The 10,143-nt window shown below is 37.9% G+C and overlaps 1 pseudogene; it reads left to right on the top strand.

The window, feature by feature from the left end:
* The first annotated feature begins 1,710 nt into the window (after positions 1 to 1,710).
* LOC148213003 (uncharacterized) lies at positions 1,711 to 2,955 on the top strand (annotated as a pseudogene).
* Positions 2,956 to 10,143: the final 7,188 nt, after the last annotated feature.

Genomic DNA, 10,143 nt, shown 5'->3' with positions numbered 1-10,143 from the left:
TAGTATTTTACAGACATGTTTTATATACTGGCCTAATCTTCTAAACAAACCAAATGCAGTATAGAATAGGAGTTGAACCAGTTTGCAATTAGAGAGTAAATTTAGTGTGAGATTCTGATAGGTGTAATTCATTTCTCTTCAAACTAGTTAGTAGTATGAGGGTTGGTTTCAAAACTCTATTTTATTAAATTATAAAACGTGCATTTCAACCAATCAATTATTTTTAGTCGCAAACTCGATTGGTCATTCCAACAATTTGCAAAATCAATTTTAAAAGGAAACTAGTCCCTGTGGAGACGAAGTTGGAATATTTCCAGATTATTACTTGTGACAGTGTGCACTTGCACTCGTCCCTCTTGCTATTAAGCAAAGGCGCAACAAGTTTTTGGCGCCGTTGCCGGGGACTTTATTTTCATTTTAATTTATTCTTTGTGAATTGTCGTTGTGTTCAATCACTCCACCATTTCTGTTCTGAAAATATCCCCCTATCCAACCTCAAAAGTGAGTATCAGTGTATGAGCACAAATTCATATTTGTTACCTTACGATCCAGAGATCGAGAAAAGTTGCAAGAGGTTAAGATGTGAACAGAGACTAAAAAACAGTAAGCAAAAATCCAAAAAGAGAAAGAAGGTGAGCACTTCAACAAAATGGAAGAAAATGTAGTGCCGAACCCAATTCACGTGGCTGACCAAAGAGACCGTGCAATGCGAGATTATGCAGCCACAATATTAGAGGACCTGAACTCTAGCGTTATGAATCCACTTCCAGCAGATGCCTAATTTGAATTTAAGCCAATGATGCTTCAAATGTTAAACACTATTGGCCAGTTTCAGGCCAAGTAACAGCATGGCTGAACGCCTTCCCCTCAGACACCATTACCACATTGAGCGATATGGTGGAGAAATTTCTTGTTAAGTACTTCCCACCGACAAGGAATGCAGATGTTCGGGAAGAGATTATCTCATTCAGACAAACAGAGAATGAGGCGGTAAACATTGCTTGGGAACGTTTCAAAGATCTATTAAGGAATTGTCCAAATATTGGAATCCCAGCGTGCGTACAAATTGAACATTTCTTTAGAGGTTGCGATATACGGACTAAGATAATGCTTAATGGGGCTGCAAATGGGAAATTTACATCAAAATCTTTCAACGAGATAGTGGAGATTCTGGACCAGCTATCTGAACACAATGACCAATGGTGCTCGGAGAAATCAAGGAACCAATCAAAACGAGCAGATCCAGCAGGCGTGCTAGCCTTAGATAATATGACATCTATGCAAAAACAAATTGACACCATCACTCAAATGTTGAAGAACATGGAAAAGAACAATGCGGCTGCTGCATCAGCCCCAGCAACAACCAATCCTTCTCCTGTTTACCAAATAGTCGAATCTACTTGTTATTATTGTGGAGATCTACATCTATCTGAAAATTGCCCTTCTAACCCTTATTCTATGTCTTATGTAGGTCAAATGAATCTACAAAAATTCAATCCTTATTCGAACACATACAATCCGGGATGGAAGCAGCATCCTAATTTCTCATGGAGTGGACAAGGAAGTTCCAGTGGTACGGGACAGAATCAACAGTACAAGCAAGCTTATACCCCACCTGGATTTCCAAATTCACCGGCTTTTCCACCAACTCCACAGCAATACAACCAACAGAAAATTTATTTGTAGCCGGCACAACAAAACTTGAGTAACATGGAGAATTTAATGAAGGAATTCATAACCAAGAACGATGCCACAATGAAGAAATTAATGACTAGGACTGATGCTACCATGAAGGACATGAAGGATGTGAAGGATTACATGGGCATAAATGACGTTACGGTAAGAAATTTAGAGATGCAATTGGGACAACTTGCGAATGAGGTAAGGACAAGACCCCAGGGTTCATTACCAAGTAGTACAGAAGAGCTAAGAGGAATATGAAAAGAGCAGTGCAACTCCATTGCAACAAGGAGTGGACTAACATATGAAGGACCTCGAATGCCAGATGAATCTTCCCCTAGCCCTTCGAGAGAGAAAGACACACAGGCCGTACCTGACAAAATAGTAGAACCAGAGGTAAGTGTACCGGTTGCCCCACAGGTAAGTAACTCTAGACCTCTTCCTCCCTTCCCCCAACGTTTCGTAAGGAAAAATCAGGACAATAATTTTCGTAAGTTCCTAGATATCTTGAAACAACTGCACATTAACATACCCTTTGTTGAAGCTCTTGAGCAAGTGCCTACTTATGCAAAGTTCTTAAAAGACATAATAACTAGGAAGAAAAAGTTAGGAGAGTATGAGACGGTAGCTTTGACAGAATGTAGTAGTAATGTTTTTAAGAGCAAAATGCCCCCTAAGCTTAAAGATCCTGGCAGCTTTACAATCTCTTGTTTAATAGGAGGTAAAGATGTAGGGAGAGCACTATGTGATTTAGGGGCTAGCATAAACCTCATGCCTTTGTCCATTTTTAAGAAATTAGAAATAGGGAAAGCTAGTCCTACCACCGTCACACTCTAGTTAGCAGATAGATCAATCACCAAACCAGAAGGAAAAATAGAAGATGTCCTAGTAAAGGTTGATAAATTTATTTTTCCTGCTGACTTTATTATTTTAGACTGTGAAGCTGACAAGGATGTGCCTATCATTCTCGGACGCCCATTCCTAGCTACAGGAGAAACTCTAATTGACGTTAAAAAGGGAGAACTCACGATGCGCGTTGATGATCAGAAGGTGACATTCAATATGCTGGATGCAATGAAATATCCGGACGATATGGAAGAGTGTGCAATACTTAGCATTGATAAGGGAATTACTTGTTATGAGTTAGATGATTTGTTAAATGCAGAAATAGAGGCAGAGTTAGAAGAAGCAGAAAAGGAAGGCATCATAGCGACAACTGCTTTGAAGAAAGAAAAGAGAAAGTCAATTAAGCCTTTAAAAATAGAACCACCGTGATAGGGAGGGGATTTCAGCGAATAAGCGACCCTCACATTGGTTTTGAGAACTAAAAGAGGGATTTGTCTTGTATTTTATTTATTTTATTTTTTTTCTTTATGCACGCATTGTTTGTTTTTTTTTATTTGATTATTTAGTTTGAATAATTTTGCAGGAACAATAACATGCTTAAATGTGAGAGGTTAAGATGAAAAGAGGAAATTTTGCTAAGAATTTGCCTTGGTGCTAGACGACACAACCATGTCTACTTTCCACCATCTTCAACCACATCGTGATGTTACAAACAATGAAGAAAATGATTCAGGGAGTTTTTTTTGTGACCTCCAGTATTATTTAATTGAATGCATGTTCTATTTCTGTTAATAAATTAATAGATGCGTCTGTTAGGACTTAGGTAGTTAGTTGATTTTGTCTTTTAAAAGCATGCTATCAAGTCGTGGTTATTATGATGTGTTGCTCCGGGGTAGCATATTGACATGCATGGAAATAATAAAACTTGTTGCCAAATTTTTGTTTTTGTGAATCTTCAAGTGAATGCACAATTGTCTAATTAATTTTAAGCATGAAAAGTCTTCAATTTGCCATCTTTGAGTAGGATCTTGTTCTTTTCTCATGTCGATGATGATAATTAGGAATATGCATGAGCTTTGTTTTCTACTATTTAGATCAAGCTATGACTCATTTGCCACGTTGTTTTAAGATAAACTCATTTCTGCTTCTTTAGTTTTAACCTTTAAACTTTTTACATCTTTTAAGAGGATCCTTGTCCTTTAATGGTAAAAAAATTTTACGCACCACCAAATTTTTTTTTTCACACTTAAAACCAGTGAGGGCACTGTCTCCTTCAAGTTTGGGGGAGTCGCTTCCCTCAAGTTTGGGGGAGTAGCGTAAGCAAACCTAATAGAATGCAGTGAAAAAAAATTAAAAAAATTAAAAAGTAAGAAAGGTAAGAAAAAGTGTGGAAAAACGAAGAAAAAAAGTGGCAAAAGAAAAAAAAGGAAAAAATGATAGAAATTTTTGCAAAGAAAAGCAAAATGAAAATAAGAGTAGAAAGACAAAAGTGTGAAAGGAGAAAATATGTGGCAAGAGAATTTAATGAGAGAAGAAAAGTAAAGAAGCTTGCCTTAACTCAGTTCCCACTCTGTTTGCAAAAAGAGTCTCACTTAAGGATACTCATAATTTTATGGTAGCAACTTTGATCAAGTTTGACTTTGTGCAACTCACTAATCGAAGAGCTCGGATTGGTTGCCAGCCTAGAGAATCACTTGAGTGACTGTCCTGTTTTCGAGTCATTTTTGTGCTAGAAAACTTTCATTAAAGGGAGTGTGCATAGTCTCTACTAGATTTGAAAAAGTTTTTTGAGTTAGACAATAGAAGAATTTGAAAAGCTTTTATCTTTTAAACAAAGGTGACCTTATGATGATTTTGCTTGAGAAAAGTAGTAGGGATTAGGGCTTTGACGTTCCTCCTGAGACACCATATGAGCAAATTACTCGGCTCTGCTTGATGTTTGGTTTATTCTTGAATTTTGCATGCTTATTATTGATTTGGTAGTTGTTGTTCTTGCATGGGGACAAGCAAAGTTTCAAGTTTGGGGGTGTGATAAGTCTTGAATTTTAGGAAAAAGTGTTTACAAATTGTGCATGTTTAGTGTCTTCTAAAATTAAATACATATGTTTCATGCATTGAATCTGGTATAAATGAGACTATTTCTTAGGAAAGACTTGCACACTTGGTTTTGGATAAATTGATGGAATTATGAGGAAATATATATGTTTTATAGGGAAAAAGGAAGGAAAAAGCAGCAATGCACCTATTGCAGATGAGACAGAGGCTATCTTAAAGCTAGGAGCGATGCGTCTGGCGCATCGCCAACACTCCAAATACTTTAGCAATGCGTCTGGCGCATTCTCCACCTACAAATAAGGGCTTTTGTTGACCGGGCAGTTGGAAGAAATCTCAACCCATCCCTTGATCCGTGCAACCAAATGCTGTTAAAGCCCCATTGTAGCTCCTCCACTCAAATACCCAAGATTTTCTCCACCAACTTGCAAGGTTTAGCTTATAAATACCAAGTTTCATCAAGGTTCAAAGGGGAGCTCACTTGACATTTAAAATTCCAGCTTGTTTCCTCTCTAGAATTTACGTTTTTAGAATTTGTTTTGTCTTTAATTTTGCTCAACATTCCTTGAATTATTTTTATTTCAATTCCTTTTTGTTGTTATCATTTTCTTTAGATTTTGGTTCTCGATTTTAATTTAGCTATTGTAATTACTTCTTAAACTTAATATGATATTTTATTTCAATCCACTTCTTATTATTTCTATTTTTCATGTTTTTATGAGTAGCTAATTTGTTTTTCCAACCCTCTTACGAATGACTTAGTTCCCATTATTTTAATTACATCTATCAGATAGCACGACGGTTACGCTCAAATTGCTTATCTTGATTGAGTTAATTAATCTAGTTGATTTTACTTGCTGGCCACTTGTTTAAATCACAACAATTGAGTTTAATTCTGAAATGGTTAGAGTCAACGGAGTTCATCAAGATAAAATGGGAAGTTACTTAGACATAAAAACTTAAACAAGATCGTAGACATAGGCTCTCTTGCCCATTAAACGTAAGTTGGAGTTTTAATTACTTAGGATTCTTCTAGTATTTTACAGACATGTTTTATATACTGGCCTAATCTTCTAAACAAACCAAAAGCAGTATGGAATAGGAGTTGAACCAGTTTGCAATTAGAGAGTAAATTTAGTGTGAGATTCTGATAGGTGTAATTAATTTCTCTTCAAACTAGTCAGTAGTATGAGGGTTGGTTTCGAAATTCTATTTTATTAAATTATAAAACGTGCATTTCAACCAGTCAATTATTTTTATTCCCAAACTCGATTGCTCATTCCAACAATTTGCAAAATCAATTTTAAAAGAAAACTAGTCCCTGTGGAGACGAAGTTGGAATATTTCCAGATTATTACTTGTGACAGTGTGCACTTGCACTCGTCCCTCTTGCTATTAAGCAGAGGCGCAATAGCTACAATCATATGTCTATGTGTAATTACAATATTAGAGAACAATTATCAACTCAGCTGCATTAAGGGTCAGAACGCCTATGTCTAGGGCCATATTTGATGCGATTATGTCTAAGTCACATCCCATATTGGTTCTCTTATTTTACCAAACTCACCCTTATCAGGGTTGAACTTTAGTGTGTAAATCAAGTTCCTAGTGGCCAAATGGAAAAAAGACGTAAAGAGAAGTTTTTAGAAACCAACCCGAAAAAGTGTCAGGCGTAATTATGGGCAAATCCCGAACATGTTGAAAATCAAATCATTTTGACTAAGGCATTCCACAAAGAGGTTGATAACTAATTTAGAACATTTTGAAAGGAAAGGAAATGTACGAAAACATAAAAGAAGTATTTTTCATTGAATTAAAACAAATAAACGAGCCATACAATGAGTTCTAGCTTGACCCTCTTCTCTCTCGAGCGTGAGGGGGTGTAAACTCGCTAAAGAATATAAGAAGAACAAAATAAATGAAGAACAAAAGGTAGAACTTGAATTAAAAGCAGTACGGAAAGCGAAAGTATGAAAATACAAGAAAAGAACAACTAAAACTAGAATCTAAAGCCTAAGAACGAGTTCTACAATGAAGAAGAAAGGAAATGAAGCTGAAAACGAGTTTGGAAGGGATGCTTTGCAAGTGGAGGTATGGATTTCTTATATAGGCCCTTGGAGTTGTTAAACTTCCCACCTTTTTAGGTGGAAATGAGTTCAGATACATATAACAACTTCAAATTGACTTAGACTCATGGTTATCCTTTGATTCAAGCACATGGGAAATGTCCTCCTTGCCCCTCATTAATCAAAACGCGCGTTTTGCAAAATTGTTGTCCAAAATTGCACAAGGCGCAATTCCTGCAAAATAAAAAACTGTTATTTTCTTCTAACTGTGACCGCTTTTTTCTCATAATTTTCCTAAAGTAACATAGTTTGACTTGTATGTAGTAATGTTCTATGCATGTTCTACTTAAAGAATATTTAATCCCTTTTGGCAAAGAATGATGGGAAAAGGGTCAAAATTGTGGTAAAACAAGGTTACCGACACATGTTTCTTTAGTAAGAAGTCAACCCTAGCAGCCGCTCATATGCCTCAATTGCTTATTGGGAATGGAATTGCTGGAATATAGCATCATGAGGACCAACAACAATTACCTTCTTTCGACCGGGTGGAAGCAGCGGATCGGTACCTACACAGAAGAAACAAAGGACTATCGTTTCCTCTCAATTAAAGAAACGATCTTTACCATTTTTACATTCTGCAATGCTTTGGAAACAGAGGAGGATGAGGCATGTGATGCTATTAGAGGCTTCGAAACAACTGAGGTGTTGGATTTCTTGGTGGATGGGGGTTCAGAGGAAGACTCAGTGGGTCGTGTACGGGAGGCCGAACTAGAAGGTGAAAAAAGGTTAGGAGACTTTAGAGCTATTTTAGGGATGGTCGGAGGGGGTGGGTCAGTGATGGTGGTAGTAGTGGTGGGGGGGGGGGGGGGAGGTGGTAACTGGGATGGTGGTGGCATAATGGATGCAGTTGGTGGGATGAGAGTGGGGTCAAGAATGGGTGGGAGAGGGTTGGTGGTGGTTGTATAGGGTAGGGTTGGTCGCGACCTACTTTTCCTCCGACAGATTATCGAGTAGCTGTTTCGCGTCAAAATTAGGGGCTGAAATTAAAGTGGAGAGCTTGACATGAGAGGCTACCGGAGTCTCAAGGACTTCATCCGCTACCGATTGATCATTAGCATCAACGAAGTCCTTCGACAGACTTTTAGACAGGGGGAGCTTCATAGCTTTCTTTCAAATTGCTTTCTTCTTGTAATGAGGCATTCAAGCTGAGGCGAAGAGGTGACAGAGGGGAATTTAAAGCAAGTTGGAGAGGTTTTGGACACGAATTTTTAAGGGGCGGGAGGAAGATGTTGTTGGGTTTTATGCCCTAAACTTGTGGTTTGTAAACATAAAACAACTATTCATTCAATAAAATTGTTATTGATAGAATTGCATTAACCCAAATCCAATAAACTAACAATCCGAGGTTATGTCATGTAACTGGAACAATATATAATAGATATGCAATATATATTTAATATACAGTGTGTATATATACAGTATATATTCGATATACAGGTGGATAATGTTCCAGTAGTAACCTAAAGGGTCTATACTATATGGACGGGTTGGGTACCTTATTCTGGTAACACTATGGATACAGCCCACTTTGTAATAATTACAAATGACTTGATCCAGGTCGTTCGTGTGGAGACATACGAGTGAGGGTATCCCTTACAATCAGTTTGTATAAGACCAGACAACGAAATAATTAATCTTTAGCTATAACACCATTAGCTAATAGATTAATATTTCAATAGGATGACTAGGTAGCTCGATCTCAATTCGAGTGAGTTATGGACTCTTGCCTGTTAGGGCTCGTCCTTGGATTTGTATGGGTGAGAGTGGCTCGAGTTGCTGACTCAATCTGTCTACCATTTTGAGGACAAGACCAAGCAGGCAACTGGGAACATAACTACACAAGATGGAATTCACTCATTATCGACTTTAGGGTAAGTAGATGAGTGCTCTCTTAAGTGCTGACTCCAGTACTTGAACAAGGGGCCCCACCCTCTCACTGGCCCGAAAGGGACTTCCGGTTATTGGTTGGACCATAACTGGGTTGTTCATTAGAGGATCAGCGAGACTTAAGGTACAAGATGTAACAGAGAGGTAAAATTATTTAATTTAATTAAATTAATAATTATTGAAGTGAGTCAGGAAGTGGTGACTTCCCCCCAACCCTGCTTCCGTATAAAAGGGAGGCTCTCCCAATTCCTTTTCATAGTTCTCAGTCTTCGGTTGTTGAGTTTTCAAAACTCTAATGAGAAATTCTCTCTCTATCTCTTGGTTTCCCTTTCAATTATAAGACGACTCCCACAAACCGAGTTCTTAATATCCACAGGATAGCGAGGAAGACTTTGTGGTGTCGTTGGTGTTTGTATTCAAGAGGTGTCTTCAAAGGTAAGTATCATTAACTTCCTTCTATTCATGCTTATATGTTTTTTCTTTGTTCTAATCCTAAGACATGATCGAAGCACACACGTTCGCGTGCTTCCGCTGTGGGATCTGATCCCTTATAAAGATTTAAGGGCAGACGTGGAGGAGCAGTTGGGGTAGTAGGTCTTAAAAAGGAAAATTGAGGAACCCCCCCCCCACCACCCCCTATCCCTAACACGATTTTTTAACTTCTCCCACAAACTCAAATTTATTCAAATTTGAAATTTGAACTTGCCTTCAGCCGAATTAATTATCACCTCCATTCCACATTACCTACTGCCTTTCCTTAATTAGGAAAATACTAATCTACTATTCCCTTGAATGCCCGACAGCTGCCTTAGTTGTGTTTCCACACGCTATTGCTATCATGGCCTCTCTCTCTTGTCTTTTGCAAAATAAATGCTCCCTCAGCCTTCACCAACCAGCCATTTATTGAAATCAAATAAGCGCTCCAACTTTCGTCTGCTCTGTCTTGAACATGCTTCATCTACTATTCTCTGGGCTCATCACTCTATTCAGACTTTGTCCTATGCTTCATAACCTGTGCATTTACACAATAAATAAGAGCATTTAGCCAAAGCATTCAAGACCAGAGACTTTTAGCTCAAAGTTTGGTTTATAAGATTTTTCATGACGCCTTAGAGCTAAAACTGACACACTTTGACATTTCCTTGCATAAAAACACCCAAATATGCACTCAAATAACTCTCTTTTGGAGAGTTATCACACCCCCAAACTTAAAATCTTGCTTGTCCACAAGCAAGAGCATGTAATTTACATTTCTTCACAAAGAAGGAATGTTAGAAACTTGGACTTCAAACATCCAGCCCTATGCGTTACCCTTTCATTTTGATAAAAAAATGCTAGAACTTACATACTCTGCTAAGTACTCCAGCTGCAGCAAAGAAATGAAGGCAGCCTAAGTTTGTTCACGCTCTGGAAGACGCTATTTTCTACCCAGCTTTAGTTTCCTTCTACTTCCCAACCTCAAGTTTACTTCCCCAAGGAATTTCTTTCTCAAGCCTCTTTCTATAGTCCAAAACTTTAATCCTTGCACTACCAACTTCGGCTTTTTTAACCA

Source organism: Momordica charantia (assembly GCF_013281855.1).
Source record: "Momordica charantia cultivar OHB3-1 chromosome 2 unlocalized genomic scaffold, Mcharantia_2.0 BLBB01000002.1, whole genome shotgun sequence".
Lineage (NCBI taxonomy): Eukaryota > Viridiplantae > Streptophyta > Magnoliopsida > Cucurbitales > Cucurbitaceae > Momordica > Momordica charantia.
The sequence above is the reverse complement of the archived record's forward strand: the minus strand, read 5'-3'. Positions and strand labels throughout refer to the sequence as shown.